A 19,199-nucleotide genomic window follows, 5' to 3' on the forward strand; every position below is an offset into this window, starting at 1 on the left:
CACCCATACATACATACAGCACAGGCTAAACCCACATCATCACTTAAAAAAAGGACAGGCGACCATTGCACTCTGATGGAGCATTTAGCAATGCAATCCATAGCCTGGCTTTTGCCTGAACCCCCATCACTCCTCCTCTTGCATATAAGACAATATTTCAGATCTGCATATGAAAACAACACGCCTACCTTTGTTGCACATAGCTGCCTGCCTGTCTCTAGTTACCCCACTGGCTGTAGCTGCGTCCCTTCCGACATGGAATAACACCAACTGTAACGATAAACTGAAAATTAACAGTATAAACCTGCATCATTTTGGACTCTGGTATTTGCTGAATCCGGGTGACCTGACAATCGATGGTGGTGCCGCTGGTGATTCTGGCCTTCTTGGAATCTGTTGGGCCTATGTGTTAGCTCACACATCACTTGGGTATCCATGGTAACTACCACAACATGGTCATCTGCAGTTTACATCTAGCCCGTGGCATTGAATGGCATTTTAAAAGTGCTAAGGGTCCTGGTGCAATAATCCTCCCATGAGGATCAGCCTCAACGGCTTTGTAGATTGCACTCATGTCAGCAACTCCATATACATTTTTTTTTCTTCATGCTTCTTTCTTCATCCTTTTTTCTTTCTGTCATTCAGACTTTCATTCATTCGATCTCTCTCACTCACTTGCTTTAACTCATTTGTTCTCACTCACTCACTCACTCACTCAATCACTCACTCACTCATTCACTCTCACTCACTCTCACTCTCTCACTCACTCGCTCACTAAGTCAGTCTCTCTCTCTCTCTCTCTCTTTTTCTTTTTATATATATTTTTTTCCGTCTTCTTCTTCTTCTTCTTCAGACCCTGTCATAGCACTAATGCCTTTCCAATACCACCAGCAGATGGAGACACTCCATTGCAACATTGGTTGTGAGCAGCAGTTTCTAAAAACAAATGCCTCACGGCGGATTTCCCATCCATCAATGTATGGTAAATTTTGTTTTTATCATTCACTGACCACAGAAACCAATGCATGGTCAAGCAACAGCAATGACACACCCTTGTGTATAGGCATGAGACCCTCATGTCATTTAACAGGATTCAGCACCACCCACAAGACAGCTACCTGTCATGTCATGTCAAACCTGCACAGGTGTGCTAGATTATTATTATTTAGTTTTATTTTATTTTTTTACACCAATCAGTGTGCAAACATGGTCATTAAAACGCTAAATGAATAGACGTTCATAAACCAGTCAGTGCAACTCATCATTTTGGTCTCCAATTCTCAAACTCAAATTCTCACCCACGGAGGATTAAATGAGAATCTTTCTTGTTTAACACTGGAATGGGGTGGTGCACTGTTCACTACCCGAAGATACTGCCACATCGGGTCAATGCATAGGGCGACAGAAGCAAGCTTCCAAATCAGCTCCCTTTCTCAAAAATCCATTTAATTTATGGTCCCCAGATAGGGAACGTATGTATCAGTATGTGCTCACAAGTCACCCAAGTGCAAGTATTCACACAAAAAAAAACGTGCCTCAGGATGCGATCTGTCGCAAGATCCTTTCTTTTTTTACACTTGATCTAAGCCAAAAGGCCTAGAGGGGATAACCGGGAAAGGGGTGGACCCAACCATGTCCCCTTCATGAGCACTCACATTACTCATAGGAATGGAAGGAAGGCTGGCAGCCAACCAGCCTCCCATACACTTTCTGGGTGGGTGGCAGTCAGCCACCCATACATACATACAGCACAGGCTAAACCCACATCATCACTTAAAAAAAGGACAGGCGACCATTGCACTCTGATGGAGCATTTAGCAATGCAATCCATAGCCTGGCTTTTGCCTGAACCCCCATCACTCCTCCTCTTGCATATAAGACAATATTTCAGATCTGCATATGAAAACAACACGCCTACCTTTGTTGCACATAGCTGCCTGCCTGTCTCTAGTTACCCCACTGGCTGTAGCTGCGTCCCTTCCGACATGGAATAACACCAACTGTAACGATAAACTGAAAATTAACAGTATAAACCTGCATCATTTTGGACTCTGGTATTTGCTGAATCCGGGTGACCTGACAATCGATGGTGGTGCCGCTGGTGATTCTGGCCTTCTTGGAATCTGTTGGGCCTATGTGTTAGCTCACACATCACTCTGGTATCCATGGTAACTACCACAACATGGTCATCTGCAGTTTACATCTAGCCCGTGGCATTGAATGGCATTTTAAAAGTGCTAAGGGTCCTGGTGCAATAATCCTCCCATGAGGATCAGCCTCAACGGCTTTGTAGATTGCACTCATGTCAGCAACTCCATATACATTTTTTTTTCTTCATGCTTCTTTCTTCATCCTTTTTTCTTTCTGTCATTCAGACTTTCATTCATTCGATCTCTCTCACTCACTTGCTTTAACTCATTTGTTCTCACTCACTCACTCACTCACTCAATCACTCACTCACTCATTCACTCTCACTCACTCTCACTCTCTCACTCACTCGCTCACTAAGTCAGTCTCTCTCTCTCTCTCTCTCTTTTTCTTTTTATATATATTTTTTTCCGTCTTCTTCTTCTTCTTCCTCAGACCCTGTCATAGCACTAATGCCTTTACAATACCACCAGCAGATGGAGACACTCCATTGCAACATTGGTTGTGAGCAGCAGTTTCTAAAAACAAATGCCTCACGGCGGATTTCCCATCCATCAATGTATGGTAAATTTTGTTTTTATCATTCACTGACCACAGAAACCAATGCATGGTCAAGCAACAGCAATGACACACCCTTGTGTATAGGCATGAGACCCTCATGTCATTTAACAGGATTCAGCACCACCCACAAGACAGCTACCTGTCATGTCATGTCAAACCTGCACAGGTGTGCTAGATTATTATTATTTAGTTTTATTTTATTTTTTTACACCAATCAGTGTGCAAACATGGTCATTAAAACGCTAAATGAATAGACGTTCATAAACCAGTCAGTGCAACTCATCATTTTGGTCTCCAATTCTCAAACTCAAATTCTCACCCACGGAGGATTAAATGAGAATCTTTCTTGTTTAACACTGGAATGGGGTGGTGCACTGTTCACTACCCGAAGATACTGCCACATCGGGTCAATGCATAGGGCGACAGAAGCAAGCTTCCAAATCAGCTCCCTTTCTCAAAAATCCATTTAATTTATGGTCCCCAGATAGGGAACGTATGTATCAGTATGTGCTCACAAGTCACCCAAGTGCAAGTATTCACACAAAAAAAAACGTGCCTCAGGATGCGATCTGTCGCAAGATCCTTTCTTTTTTTACACTTGATCTAAGCCAAAAGGCCTAGAGGGGATAACCGGGAAAGGGCTGGACCCAACCATGTCCCCTTCATGAGCACTCACATTACTCATAGGAATGGAAGGAAGGCTGGCAGCCAACCAGCCTCCCATACACTTTCTGGGTGGGTGGCAGTCAGCCACCCATACATACATACAGCACAGGCTAAACCCACATCATCACTTAAAAAAAGGACAGGCGACCATTGCACTCTGATGGAGCATTTAGCAATGCAATCCATAGCCTGGCTTTTGCCTGAACCCCCATCACTCCTCCTCTTGCATATAAGACAATATTTCAGATCTGCATATGAAAACAACACGCCTACCTTTGTTGCACATAGCTGCCTGCCTGTCTCTAGTTACCCCACTGGCTGTAGCTGCGTCCCTTCCGACATGGAATAACACCAACTGTAACGATAAACTGAAAATTAACAGTATAAACCTGCATCATTTTGGACTCTGGTATTTGCTGAATCCGGGTGACCTGACAATCGATGGTGGTGCCGCTGGTGATTCTGGCCTTCTTGGAATCTGTTGGGCCTATGTGTTAGCTCACACATCACTCTGGTATCCATGGTAACTACCACAACATGGTCATCTGCAGTTTACATCTAGCCCGTGGCATTGAATGGCATTTTAAAAGTGCTAAGGGTCCTGGTGCAATAATCCTCCCATGAGGATCAGCCTCAACGGCTTTGTAGATTGCACTCATGTCAGCAACTCCATATACATTTTTTTTTCTTCATGCTTCTTTCTTCATCCTTTTTTCTTTCTGTCATTCAGACTTTCATTCATTCGATCTCTCTCACTCACTTGCTTTAACTCATTTGTTCTCACTCACTCACTCACTCAATCACTCACTCACTCATTCACTCTCACTCACTCTCACTCTCTCACTCACTCGCTCACTAAGTCAGTCTCTCTCTCTCTCTTTTTCTTTTTATATATATTTTTTTCCGTCTTCTTCTTCTTCTTCTTCAGACCCTGTCATAGCACTAATGCCTTTCCAATACCACCAGCAGATGGAGACACTCCATTGCAACATTGGTTGTGAGCAGCAGTTTCTAAAAACAAATGCCTCACGGCGGATTTCCCATCCATCAATGTATGGTAAATTTTGTTTTTATCATTCACTGACCACAGAAACCAATGCATGGTCAAGCAACAGCAATGACACACCCTTGTGTATAGGCATGAGACCCTCATGTCATTTAACAGGATTCAGCACCACCCACAAGACAGCTACCTGTCATGTCATGTCAAACCTGCACAGGTGTGCTAGATTATTATTATTTAGTTTTATTTTATTTTTTTACACCAATCAGTGTGCAAACATGGTCATTAAAACGCTAAATGAATAGACGTTCATAAACCAGTCAGTGCAACTCATCATTTTGGTCTCCAATTCTCAAACTCAAATTCTCACCCACGGAGGATTAAATGAGAATCTTTCTTGTTTAACACTGGAATGGGGTGGTGCACTGTTCACTACCCGAAGATACTGCCACATCGGGTCAATGCATAGGGCGACAGAAGCAAGCTTCCAAATCAGCTCCCTTTCTCAAAAATCCATTTAATTTATGGTCCCCAGATAGGGAACGTATGTATCAGTATGTGCTCACAAGTCACCCAAGTGCAAGTATTCACACAAAAAAAAACGTGCCTCAGGATGCGATCTGTCGCAAGATCCTTTCTTTTTTTACACTTGATCTAAGCCAAAAGGCCTAGAGGGGATAACCGGGAAAGGGGTGGACCCAACCATGTCCCCTTCATGAGCACTCACATTACTCATAGGAATGGAAGGAAGGCTGGCAGCCAACCAGCCTCCCATACACTTTCTGGGTGGGTGGCAGTCAGCCACCCATACATACATACAGGACAGGCTAAACCCACATCATCACTTAAAAAAAGGACAGGCGACCATTGCACTCTGATGGAGCATTTAGCAATGCAATCCATAGCCTGGCTTTTGCCTGAACCCCCATCACTCCTCCTCTTGCATATAAGACAATATTTCAGATCTGCATATGAAAACAACACGCCTACCTTTGTTGCACATAGCTGCCTGCCTGTCTCTAGTTACCCCACTGGCTGTAGCTGCGTCCCTTCCGACATGGAATAACACCAACTGTAACGATAAACTGAAAATTAACAGTATAAACCTGCATCATTTTGGACTCTGGTATTTGCTGAATCCGGGTGACCTGACAATCGATGGTGGTGCCGCTGGTGATTCTGGCCTTCTTGGAATCTGTTGGGCCTATGTGTTAGCTCACACATCACTCTGGTATCCATGGTAACTACCACAACATGGTCATCTGCAGTTTACATCTAGCCCGTGGCATTGAATGGCATTTTAAAAGTGCTAAGGGTCCTGGTGCAATAATCCTCCCATGAGGATCAGCCTCAACGGCTTTGTAGATTGCACTCATGTCAGCAACTCCATATACATTTTTTTTTCTTCATGCTTCTTTCTTCATCCTTTTTTCTTTCTGTCATTCAGACTTTCATTCATTCGATCTCTCTCACTCACTTGCTTTAACTCATTTGTTCTCACTCACTCACTCACTCACTCAATCACTCACTCACTCATTCACTCTCACTCACTCTCACTCTCTCACTCACTCGCTCACTAAGTCAGTCTCTCTCTCTCTCTCTCTTTTTCTTTTTATATATATTTTTTTCCGTCTTCTTCTTCTTCTTCTTCAGACCCTGTCATAGCACTAATGCCTTTCCAATACCACCAGCAGATGGAGACACTCCATTGCAACATTGGTTGTGAGCAGCAGTTTCTAAAAACAAATGCCTCACGGCGGATTTCCCATCCATCAATGTATGGTAAATTTTGTTTTTATCATTCACTGACCACAGAAACCAATGCATGGTCAAGCAACAGCAATGACACACCCTTGTGTATAGGCATGAGACCCTCATGTCATTTAACAGGATTCAGCACCACCCACAAGACAGCTACCTGTCATGTCATGTCAAACCTGCACAGGTGTGCTAGATTATTATTATTTAGTTTTATTTTATTTTTTTACACCAATCAGTGTGCAAACATGGTCATTAAAACGCTAAATGAATAGACGTTCATAAACCAGTCAGTGCAACTCATCATTTTGGTCTCCAATTCTCAAACTCAAATTCTCACCCACGGAGGATTAAATGAGAATCTTTCTTGTTTAACACTGGAATGGGGTGGTGCACTGTTCACTACCCGAAGATACTGCCACATCGGGTCAATGCATAGGGCGACAGAAGCAAGCTTCCAAATCAGCTCCCTTTCTCAAAAATCCATTTAATTTATGGTCCCCAGATAGGGAACGTATGTATCAGTATGTGCTCACAAGTCACCCAAGTGCAAGTATTCACACAAAAAAAAACGTGCCTCAGGATGCGATCTGTCGCAAGATCCTTTCTTTTTTTACACTTGATCTAAGCCAAAAGGCCTAGAGGGGATAACCGGGAAAGGGGTGGACCCAACCATGTCCCCTTCATGAGCACTCACATTACTCATAGGAATGGAAGGAAGGCTGGCAGCCAACCAGCCTCCCATACACTTTCTGGGTGGGTGGCAGTCAGCCACCCATACATACATACAGCACAGGCTAAACCCACATCATCACTTAAAAAAAGGACAGGCGACCATTGCACTCTGATGGAGCATTTAGCAATGCAATCCATAGCCTGGCTTTTGCCTGAACCCCCATCACTCCTCCTCTTGCATATAAGACAATATTTCAGATCTGCATATGAAAACAACACGCCTACCTTTGTTGCACATAGCTGCCTGCCTGTCTCTAGTTACCCCACTGGCTGTAGCTGCGTCCCTTCCGACATGGAATAACACCAACTGTAACGATAAACTGAAAATTAACAGTATAAACCTGCATCATTTTGGACTCTGGTATTTGCTGAATCCGGGTGACCTGACAATCGATGGTGGTGCCGCTGGTGATTCTGGCCTTCTTGGAATCTGTTGGGCCTATGTGTTAGCTCACACATCACTTGGGTATCCATGGTAACTACCACAACATGGTCATCTGCAGTTTACATCTAGCCCGTGGCATTGAATGGCATTTTAAAAGTGCTAAGGGTCCTGGTGCAATAATCCTCCCATGAGGATCAGCCTCAACGGCTTTGTAGATTGCACTCATGTCAGCAACTCCATATACATTTTTTTTTCTTCATGCTTCTTTCTTCATCCTTTTTTCTTTCTGTCATTCAGACTTTCATTCATTCGATCTCTCTCACTCACTTGCTTTAACTCATTTGTTCTCACTCACTCACTCACTCACTCAATCACTCACTCACTCATTCACTCTCACTCACTCTCACTCTCTCACTCACTCGCTCACTAAGTCAGTCTCTCTCTCTCTCTCTCTTTTTCTTTTTATATATATTTTTTTCCGTCTTCTTCTTCTTCTTCTTCAGACCCTGTCATAGCACTAATGCCTTTCCAATACCACCAGCAGATGGAGACACTCCATTGCAACATTGGTTGTGAGCAGCAGTTTCTAAAAACAAATGCCTCACGGCGGATTTCCCATCCATCAATGTATGGTAAATTTTGTTTTTATCATTCACTGACCACAGAAACCAATGCATGGTCAAGCAACAGCAATGACACACCCTTGTGTATAGGCATGAGACCCTCATGTCATTTAACAGGATTCAGCACCACCCACAAGACAGCTACCTGTCATGTCATGTCAAACCTGCACAGGTGTGCTAGATTATTATTATTTAGTTTTATTTTATTTTTTTACACCAATCAGTGTGCAAACATGGTCATTAAAACGCTAAATGAATAGACGTTCATAAACCAGTCAGTGCAACTCATCATTTTGGTCTCCAATTCTCAAACTCAAATTCTCACCCACGGAGGATTAAATGAGAATCTTTCTTGTTTAACACTGGAATGGGGTGGTGCACTGTTCACTACCCGAAGATACTGCCACATCGGGTCAATGCATAGGGCGACAGAAGCAAGCTTCCAAATCAGCTCCCTTTCTCAAAAATCCATTTAATTTATGGTCTCCAGATAGGGAACGTATGTATCAGTATGTGCTCACAAGTCACCCAAGTGCAAGTATTCACACAAAAAAAACGTGCCTCAGGATGCGATCTGTCGCAAGATCCTTTCTTTTTTTACACTTGATCTAAGCCAAAAGGCCTAGAGGGGATAACCGGGAAAGGGGTGGACCCAACCATGTCCCCTTCATGAGCACTCACATTACTCATAGGAATGGAAGGAAGGCTGGCAGCCAACCAGCCTCCCATACACTTTCTGGGTGGGTGGCAGTCAGCCACCCATACATACATACAGCACAGGCTAAACCCACATCATCACTTAAAAAAAGGACAGGCGACCATTGCACTCTGATGGAGCATTTAGCAATGCAATCCATAGCCTGGCTTTTGCCTGAACCCCCATCACTCCTCCTCTTGCATATAAGACAATATTTCAGATCTGCATATGAAAACAACACGCCTACCTTTGTTGCACATAGCTGCCTGCCTGTCTCTAGTTACCCCACTGGCTGTAGCTGCGTCCCTTCCGACATGGAATAACACCAACTGTAACGATAAACTGAAAATTAACAGTATAAACCTGCATCATTTTGGACTCTGGTATTTGCTGAATCCGGGTGACCTGACAATCGATGGTGGTGCTGCTGGTGATTCTGGCCTTCTTGGAATCTGTTGGGCCTATGTGTTAGCTCACACATCACTCTGGTATCCATGGTAACTACCACAACATGGTCATCTGCAGTTTACATCTAGCCCGTGGCATTGAATGGCATTTTAAAAGTGCTAAGGGTCCTGGTGCAATAATCCTCCCATAAGGATCAGCCTCAACGGCTTTGTAGATTGCACTCATGTCAGCAACTCCATATACATTTTTTTTTCTTCATGCTTCTTTCTTCATCCTTTTTTCTTTCTGTCATTCAGACTTTCATTCATTCGATCTCTCTCACTCACTTGCTTTAACTCATTTGTTCTCACTCACTCACTCACTCACTCAATCACTCACTCACTCATTCACTCTCACTCACTCTCACTCTCTCACTCACTCGCTCACTAAGTCAGTCTCTCTCTCTCTCTCTCTTTTTCTTTTTATATATATTTTTTTCCGTCTTCTTCTTCTTCAGACCCTGTCATAGCACTAATGCCTTTCCAATACCACCAGCAGATGGAGACACTCCATTGCAACATTGGTTGTGAGCAGCAGTTTCTAAAAACAAATGCCTCACGGCGGATTTCCCATCCATCAATGTATGGTAAATTTTGTTTTTATCATTCACTGACCACAGAAACCAATGCATGGTCAAGCAACAGCAATGACACACCCTTGTGTATAGGCATGAGACCCTCATGTCATTTAACAGGATTCAGCACCACCCACAAGACAGCTACCTGTCATGTCATGTCAAACCTGCACAGGTGTGCTAGATTATTATTATTTAGTTTTATTTTATTTTTTTACACCAATCAGTGTGCAAACATGGTCATTAAAACGCTAAATGAATAGACGTTCATAAACCAGTCAGTGCAACTCATCATTTTGGTCTCCAATTCTCAAACTCAAATTCTCACCCACGGAGGATTAAATGAGAATCTTTCTTGTTTAACACTGGAATGGGGTGGTGCACTGTTCACTACCCGAAGATACTGCCACATCGGGTCAATGCATAGGGCGACAGAAGCAAGCTTCCAAATCAGCTCCCTTTCTCAAAAATCCATTTAATTTATGGTCCCCAGATAGGGAACGTATGTATCAGTATGTGCTCACAAGTCACCCAAGTGCAAGTATTCACACAAAAAAAAACGTGCCTCAGGATGCGATCTGTCGCAAGATCCTTTCTTTTTTTACACTTGATCTAAGCCAAAAGGCCTAGAGGGGATAACCGGGAAAGGGGTGGACCCAACCATGTCCCCTTCATGAGCACTCACATTACTCATAGGAATGGAAGGAAGGCTGGCAGCCAACCAGCCTCCCATACACTTTCTGGGTGGGTGGCAGTCAGCCACCCATACATACATACAGCACAGGCTAAACCCACATCATCACTTAAAAAAAGGACAGGCGACCATTGCACTCTGATGGAGCATTTAGCAATGCAATCCATAGCCTGGCTTTTGCCTGAACCCCCATCACTCCTCCTCTTGCATATAAGACAATATTTCAGATATGCATATGAAAACAACACGCCTACCTTTGTTGCACATAGCTGCCTGCCTGTCTCTAGTTACCCCACTGGCTGTAGCTGCGTCCCTTCCGACATGGAATAACACCAACTGTAACGATAAACTGAAAATTAACAGTATAAACCTGCATCATTTTGGACTCTGGTATTTGCTGAATCCGGGTGACCTGACAATCGATGGTGGTGCCGCTGGTGATTCTGGCCTTCTTGGAATCTGTTGGGCCTATGTGTTAGCTCACACATCACTTGGGTATCCATGGTAACTACCACAACATGGTCATCTGCAGTTTACATCTAGCCCGTGGCATTGAATGGCATTTTAAAAGTGCTAAGGGTCCTGGTGCAATAATCCTCCCATGAGGATCAGCCTCAACGGCTTTGTAGATTGCACTCATGTCAGCAACTCCATATACATTTTTTTTTCTTCATGCTTCTTTCTTCATCCTTTTTTCTTTCTGTCATTCAGACTTTCATTCATTCGATCTCTCTCACTCACTTGCTTTAACTCATTTGTTCTCACTCACTCACTCACTCACTCAATCACTCACTCACTCATTCACTCTCACTCACTCTCACTCTCTCACTCACTCGCTCACTAAGTCAGTCTCTCTCTCTCTCTCTTTTTCTTTTTATATATATTTTTTTCCGTCTTCTTCTTCTTCTTCTTCAGACCCTGTCATAGCACTAATGCCTTTCCAATACCACCAGCAGATGGAGACACTCCATTGCAACATTGGTTGTGAGCAGCAGTTTCTAAAAACAAATGCCTCACGGCGGATTTCCCATCCATCAATGTATGGTAAATTTTGTTTTTATCATTCACTGACCACAGAAACCAATGCATGGTCAAGCAACAGCAATGACACACCCTTGTGTATAGGCATGAGACCCTCATGTCATTTAACAGGATTCAGCACCACCCACAAGACAGCTACCTGTCATGTCATGTCAAACCTGCACAGGTGTGCTAGATTATTATTATTTAGTTTTATTTTATTTTTTTACACCAATCAGTGTGCAAACATGGTCATTAAAACGCTAAATGAATAGACGTTCATAAACCAGTCAGTGCAACTCATCATTTTGGTCTCCAATTCTCAAACTCAAATTCTCACCCACGGAGGATTAAATGAGAATCTTTCTTGTTTAACACTGGAATGGGGTGGTGCACTGTTCACTACCCGAAGATACTGCCACATCGGGTCAATGCATAGGGCGACAGAAGCAAGCTTCCAAATCAGCTCCCTTTCTCAAAAATCCATTTAATTTATGGTCCCCAGATAGGGAACGTATGTATCAGTATGTGCTCACAAGTCACCCAAGTGCAAGTATTCACACAAAAAAAAACGTGCCTCAGGATGCGATCTGTCGCAAGATCCTTTCTTTTTTTACACTTGATCTAAGCCAAAAGGCCTAGAGGGGATAACCGGGAAAGGGGTGGACCCAACCATGTCCCCTTCATGAGCACTCACATTACTCATAGGAATGGAAGGAAGGCTGGCAGCCAACCAGCCTCCCATACACTTTCTGGGTGGGTGGCAGTCAGCCACCCATACATACATACAGCACAGGCTAAACCCACATCATCACTTAAAAAAAGGACAGGCGACCATTGCACTCTGATGGAGCATTTAGCAATGCAATCCATAGCCTGGCTTTTGCCTGAACCCCCATCACTCCTCCTCTTGCATATAAGACAATATTTCAGATCTGCATATGAAAACAACACGCCTACCTTTGTTGCACATAGCTGCCTGCCTGTCTCTAGTTACCCCACTGGCTGTAGCTGCGTCCCTTCCGACATGGAATAACACCAACTGTAACGATAAACTGAAAATTAACAGTATAAACCTGCATCATTTTGGACTCTGGTATTTGCTGAATCCGGGTGACCTGACAATCGATGGTGGTGCCGCTGGTGATTCTGGCCTTCTTGGAATCTGTTGGGCCTATGTGTTAGCTCACACATCACTCTGGTATCCATGGTAACTACCACAACATGGTCATCTGCAGTTTACATCTAGCCCGTGGCATTGAATGGCATTTTAAAAGTGCTAAGGGTCCTGGTGCAATAATCCTCCCATGAGGATCAGCCTCAACGGCTTTGTAGATTGCACTCATGTCAGCAACTCCATATACATTTTTTTTTCTTCATGCTTCTTTCTTCATCCTTTTTTCTTTCTGTCATTCAGACTTTCATTCATTCGATCTCTCTCACTCACTTGCTTTAACTCATTTGTTCTCACTCACTCACTCACTCACTCAATCACTCACTCACTCATTCACTCTCACTCACTCTCACTCTCTCACTCACTCGCTCACTAAGTCAGTCTCTCTCTCTCTCTCTCTTTTTCTTTTTATATATATTTTTTTCCGTCTTCTTCTTCTTCTTCTTCAGACCCTGTCATAGCACTAATGCCTTTCCAATACCACCAGCAGATGGAGACACTCCATTGCAACATTGGTTGTGAGCAGCAGTTTCTAAAAACAAATGCCTCACGGCGGATTTCCCATCCATCAATGTATGGTAAATTTTGTTTTTATCATTCACTGACCACAGAAACCAATGCATGGTCAAGCAACAGCAATGACACACCCTTGTGTATAGGCATGAGACCCTCATGTCATTTAACAGGATTCAGCACCACCCACAAGACAGCTACCTGTCATGTCATGTCAAACCTGCACAGGTGTGCTAGATTATTATTATTTAGTTTTATTTTATTTTTTTACACCAATCAGTGTGCAAACATGGTCATTAAAACGCTAAATGAATAGACGTTCATAAACCAGTCAGTGCAACTCATCATTTTGGTCTCCAATTCTCAAACTCAAATTCTCACCCACGGAGGATTAAATGAGAATCTTTCTTGTTTAACACTGGAATGGGGTGGTGCACTGTTCACTACCCGAAGATACTGCCACATCGGGTCAATGCATAGGGCGACAGAAGCAAGCTTCCAAATCAGCTCCCTTTCTCAAAAATCCATTTAATTTATGGTCCCCAGATAGGGAACGTATGTATCAGTATGTGCTCACAAGTCACCCAAGTGCAAGTATTCACACAAAAAAAAATGTGCCTCAGGATGCGATCTGTCGCAAGATCCTTTCTTTTTTTACACTTGATCTAAGCCAAAAGGCCTAGAGGGGATAACCGGGAAAGGGGTGGACCCAACCATGTCCCCTTCATGAGCACTCACATTACTCATAGGAATGGAAGGAAGGCTGGCAGCCAACCAGCCTCCCATACACTTTCTGGGTGGGTGGCAGTCAGCCACCCATACATACATACAGCACAGGCTAAACCCACATCATCACTTAAAAAAAGGACAGGCGACCATTGCACTCTGATGGAGCATTTAGCAATGCAATCCATAGCCTGGCTTTTGCCTGAACCCCCATCACTCCTCCTCTTGCATATAAGACAATATTTCAGATCTGCATATGAAAACAACACGCCTACCTTTGTTGCACATAGCTGCCTGCCTGTCTCTAGTTACCCCACTGGCTGTAGCTGCGTCCCTTCCGACATGGAATAACACCAACTGTAACGATAAACTGAAAATTAACAGTATAAACCTGCATCATTTTGGACTCTGGTATTTGCTGAATCCGGGTGACCTGACAATCGATGGTGGTGCCGCTGGTGATTCTGGCCTTCTTGGAATCTGTTGGGCCTATGTGTTAGCTCACACATCACTCTGGTATCCATGGTAACTACCACAACATGGTCATCTGCAGTTTACATCTAGCCCGTGGCATTGAATGGCATTTTAAAAGTGCTAAGGGTCCTGGTGCAATAATCCTCCCATGAGGATCAGCCTCAACGGCTTTGTAGATTGCACTCATGTCAGCAACTCCATATACATTTTTTTTTCTTCATGCTTCTTTCTTCATCCTTTTTTCTTTCTGTCATTCAGACTTTCATTCATTCGATCTCTCTCACTCACTTGCTTTAACTCATTTGTTCTCACTCACTCACTCACTCACTCAATCACTCACTCACTCATTCACTCTCACTCACTCTCACTCTCTCACTCACTCGCTCACTAAGTCAGTCTCTCTCTCTCTCTCTCTTTTTCTTTTTATATATATTTTTTTCCGTCTTCTTCTTCTTCTTCTTCAGACCCTGTCATAGCACTAATGCCTTTCCAATACCACCAGCAGATGGAGACACTCCATTGCAACATTGGTTGTGAGCAGCAGTTTCTAAAAACAAATGCCTCACGGCGGATTTCCCATCCATCAATGTATGGTAAATTTTGTTTTTATCATTCACTGACCACAGAAACCAATGCATGGTCAAGCAACAGCAATGACACACCCTTGTGTATAGGCATGAGACCCTCATGTCATTTAACAGGATTCAGCACCACCCACAAGACAGCTACCTGTCATGTCATGTCAAACCTGCACAGGTGTGCTAGATTATTATTATTTAGTTTTATTTTATTTTTTTACACCAATCAGTGTGCAAACATGGTCATTAAAACGCTAAATGAATAGACGTTCATAAACCAGTCAGTGCAACTCATCATTTTGGTCTCCAATTCTCAAACTCAAATTCTCACCCACGGAGGATTAAATGAGAATCTTTCTTGTTTAACACTGGAATGGGGTGGTGCACTGTTCACTACCCGAAGATACTGCCACATCGGGTCAATGCATAGGGCGACAGAAGCAAGCTTCCAAATCAGCTCCCTTTCTCAAAAATCCATTTAATTTATGGTCTCCAGATAGGGAACGTATGTATCAGTATGTGCTCACAAGTCACCCAAGTGCAAGTATTCACACAAAAAAAAACGTGCCTCAGGATGCGATCTGTCGCAAGATCCTTTCTTTTTTTACACTTGATCTAAGCCAAAAGGCCTAGAGGGGATAACCGGGAAAGGGGTGGACCCAACCATGTCCCCTTCATGAGCACTCACATTACTCATAGGAATGGAAGGAAGGCTGGCAGCCAACCAGCCTCCCATACACTTTCTGGGTGGGTGGCAGTCAGCCACCCATACATACATACAGCACAGGCTAAACCCACATCATCACTTAAAAAAAGGACAGGCGACCATTGCACTCTGATGGAGCATTTAGCAATGCAATCCATAGCCTGGCTTTTGCCTGAACCCCCATCACTCCTCCTCTTGCATATAAGACAATATTTCAGATCTGCATATGAAAACAACACGCCTACCTTTGTTGCACATAGCTGCCTGCCTGTCTCTAGTTACCCCACTGGCTGTAGCTGCGTCCCTTCCGACATGGAATAACACCAACTGTAACGATAAACTGAAAATTAACAGTATAAACCTGCATCATTTTGGACTCTGGTATTTGCTGAATCCGGGTGACCTGACAATCGATGGTGGTGCCGCTGGTGATTCTGGCCTTCTTGGAATCTGTTGGGCCTATGTGTTAGCTCACACATCACTCTGGTATCCATGGTAACTACCACAACATGGTCATCTGCAGTTTACATCTAGCCCGTGGCATTGAATGGCATTTTAAAAGTGCTAAGGGTCCTGGTGCAATAATCCTCCCATGAGGATCAGCCTCAACGGCTTTGTAGATTGCACTCATGTCAGCAACTCCATATACATTTTTTTTTCTTCATGCTTCTTTCTTCATCCTTTTTTCTTTCTGTCATTCAGACTTTCATTCATTCGATCTCTCTCACTCACTTGCTTTAACTCATTTGTTCTCACTCACTCACTCACTCACTCAATCACTCACTCACTCATTCACTCTCACTCACTCTCACTCTCTCACTCACTCGCTCACTAAGTCAGTCTCTCTCTCTCTCTCTCTTTTTCTTTTTATATATATTTTTTTCCGTCTTCTTCTTCTTCTTCTTCAGACCCTGTCATAGCACTAATGCCTTTCCAATACCACCAGCAGATGGAGACACTCCATTGCAACATTGGTTGTGAGCAGCAGTTTCTAAAAACAAATGCCTCACGGCGGATTTCCCATCCATCAATGTATGGTAAATTTTGTTTTTATCATTCACTGACCACAGAAACCAATGCATGGTCAAGCAACAGCAATGACACACCCTTGTGTATAGGCATGAGACCCTCATGTCATTTAACAGGATTCAGCACCACCCACAAGACAGCTACCTGTCATGTCATGTCAAACCTGCACAGGTGTGCTAGATTATTATTATTTAGTTTTATTTTATTTTTTTACACCAATCAGTGTGCAAACATGGTCATTAAAACGCTAAATGAATAGACGTTCATAAACCAGTCAGTGCAACTCATCATTTTGGTCTCCAATTCTCAAACTCAAATTCTCACCCACGGAGGATTAAATGAGAATCTTTCTTGTTTAACACTGGAATGGGGTGGTGCACTGTTCACTACCCGAAGATACTGCCACATCGGGTCAATGCATAGGGCGACAGAAGCAAGCTTCCAAATCAGCTCCCTTTCTCAAAAATCCATTTAATTTATGGTCTCCAGATAGGGAACGTATGTATCAGTATGTGCTCACAAGTCACCCAAGTGCAAGTATTCACACAAAAAAAAACGTGCCTCAGGATGCGATCTGTCGCAAGATCCTTTCTTTTTTTACACTTGATCTAAGCCAAAAGGCCTAGAGGGGATAACCGGGAAAGGGGTGGACCCAACCATGTCCCCTTCATGAGCACTCACATTACTCATAGGAATGGAAGGAAGGCTGGCAGCCAACCAGCCTCCCATACACTTTCTGGGTGGGTGGCAGTCAGCCACCCATACATACATACAGCACAGGCTAAACCCACATCATCACTTAAAAAAAGGACAGGCGACCATTGCACTCTGATGGAGCATTTAGCAATGCAATCCATAGCCTGGCTTTTGCCTGAACCCCCATCACTCCTCCTCTTGCATATAAGACAATATTTCAGATCTGCATATGAAAACAACACGCCTACCTTTGTTGCACATAGCTGCCTGCCTGTCTCTAGTTACCCCACTGGCTGTAGCTGCGTCCCTTCCGACATGGAATAACACCAACTGTAACGATAAACTGAAAATTAACAGTATAAACCTGCATCATTTTGGACTCTGGTATTTGCTGAATCCGGGTGACCTGACAATCGATGGTGGTGCTGCTGGTGATTCTGGCCTTCTTGGAATCTGTTGGGCCTATGTGTTAGCTCACACATCACTCTGGTATCCATGGTAACTACCACAACATGGTCATCTGCAGTTTACATCTAGCCCGTGGCATTGAATGGCATTTTAAAAGTGCTAAGGGTCCTGGTGCAATAATCCTCCCATAAGGATCAGCCTCAACGGCTTTGTAGATTGCACTCATGTCAGCAACTCCATATACATTTTTTTTTCTTCATGCTTCTTTCTTCATCCTTTTTTCTTTCTGTCATTCAGACTTTCATTCATTCGATCTCTCTCACTCACTTGCTTTAACTCATTTGTTCTCACTCACTCACTCACTCACTCAATCACTCACTCACTCATTCACTCTCACTCACTCTCACTCTCTCACTCACTCGCTCACTAAGTCAGTCTCTCTCTCTCTCTCTCTTTTTCTTTTTATATATATTTTTTTCCGTCTTCTTCTTCTTCTTCTTCAGACCCTGTCATAGCACTAATGCCTTTCCAATACCACCAGCAGATGGAGACACTCCATTGCAACATTGGTTGTGAGCAGCAGTTTCTAAAAACAAATGCCTCACGGCGGATTTCCCATCCATCAATGTATGGTAAATTTTGTTTTTATCATTCACTGACCACAGAAACCAATGCATGGTCAAGCAACAGCAATGACACACCCTTGTGTATAGGCATGAGACCCTCATGTCATTTAACAGGATTCAGCACCACCCACAAGACAGCTACCTGTCATGTCATGTCAAACCTGCACAGGTGTGCTAGATTATTATTATTTAGTTTTATTTTATTTTTTTACACCAATCAGTGTGCAAACATGGTCATTAAAACGCTAAATGAATAGACGTTCATAAACCAGTCAGTGCAACTCATCATTTTGGTCTCCAATTCTCAAACTCAAATTCTCACCCACGGAGGATTAAATGAGAATCTTTCTTGTTTAACACTGGAATGGGGTGGTGCACTGTTCACTACCCGAAGATACTGCCACATCGGGTCAATGCATAGGGCGACAGAAGCAAGCTTCCAAATCAGCTCCCTTTCTCAAAAATCCATTTAATTTATGGTCCCCAGATAGGGAACGTATGTATCAGTATGTGCTCACAAGTCACCCAAGTGCAAGTATTCACACAAAAAAAAACGTGCCTCAGGATGCGATCTGTCGCAAGATCCTTTCTTTTTTTACACTTGATCTAAGCCAAAAGGCCTAGAGGGGATAACCGGGAAAGGGGTGGACCCAACCATGTCCCCTTCATGAGCACTCACATTACTCATAGGAATGGAAGGAAGGCTGGCAGCCAACCAGCCTCCCATACACTTTCTGGGTGGGTGGCAGTCAGCCACCCATACATACATACAGCACAGGCTAAACCCACATCATCACTTAAAAAAAGGACAGGCGACCATTGCACTCTGATGGAGCATTTAGCAATGCAATCCATAGCCTGGCTTTTGCCTGAACCCCCATCACTCCTCCTCTTGCATATAAGACAATATTTCAGATCTGCATATGAAAACAACACGCCTACCTTTGTTGCACATAGC

The 19,199-nt window shown here is 43.4% G+C and overlaps 11 pseudogenes; all 11 read right to left on the reverse strand.

Annotated features, from left to right (window-relative positions):
• Positions 1-1,343: 1,343 nt before the first annotated feature.
• Positions 1,344-1,607, reverse strand: LOC130286438 (U2 spliceosomal RNA; annotated as a pseudogene).
• Positions 1,608-3,073: 1,466 nt separating this feature from the next.
• LOC130286439 (U2 spliceosomal RNA) lies at positions 3,074-3,337 on the reverse strand (annotated as a pseudogene).
• A 1,456-nt stretch (positions 3,338-4,793) lies between these two features.
• LOC130286440 (U2 spliceosomal RNA) lies at positions 4,794-5,057 on the reverse strand (annotated as a pseudogene).
• A 1,464-nt stretch (positions 5,058-6,521) lies between these two features.
• Positions 6,522-6,785, reverse strand: LOC130286441 (U2 spliceosomal RNA; annotated as a pseudogene).
• A 1,464-nt stretch (positions 6,786-8,249) lies between these two features.
• Positions 8,250-8,512, reverse strand: LOC130289361 (U2 spliceosomal RNA; annotated as a pseudogene).
• A 1,458-nt stretch (positions 8,513-9,970) lies between these two features.
• LOC130286442 (U2 spliceosomal RNA) lies at positions 9,971-10,234 on the reverse strand (annotated as a pseudogene).
• Positions 10,235-11,696: 1,462 nt separating this feature from the next.
• Positions 11,697-11,960, reverse strand: LOC130286443 (U2 spliceosomal RNA; annotated as a pseudogene).
• Positions 11,961-13,424: 1,464 nt separating this feature from the next.
• LOC130285601 (U2 spliceosomal RNA) lies at positions 13,425-13,688 on the reverse strand (annotated as a pseudogene).
• Positions 13,689-15,152: 1,464 nt separating this feature from the next.
• Positions 15,153-15,416, reverse strand: LOC130289378 (U2 spliceosomal RNA; annotated as a pseudogene).
• A 1,464-nt stretch (positions 15,417-16,880) lies between these two features.
• Positions 16,881-17,144, reverse strand: LOC130289379 (U2 spliceosomal RNA; annotated as a pseudogene).
• Positions 17,145-18,608: 1,464 nt separating this feature from the next.
• On the reverse strand, positions 18,609-18,872 carry LOC130286444 (U2 spliceosomal RNA; annotated as a pseudogene).
• Positions 18,873-19,199: the final 327 nt, after the last annotated feature.

This window comes from Hyla sarda, chromosome 8 (assembly GCF_029499605.1).
Source record: "Hyla sarda isolate aHylSar1 chromosome 8, aHylSar1.hap1, whole genome shotgun sequence".
Lineage (NCBI taxonomy): Eukaryota > Metazoa > Chordata > Amphibia > Anura > Hylidae > Hyla > Hyla sarda.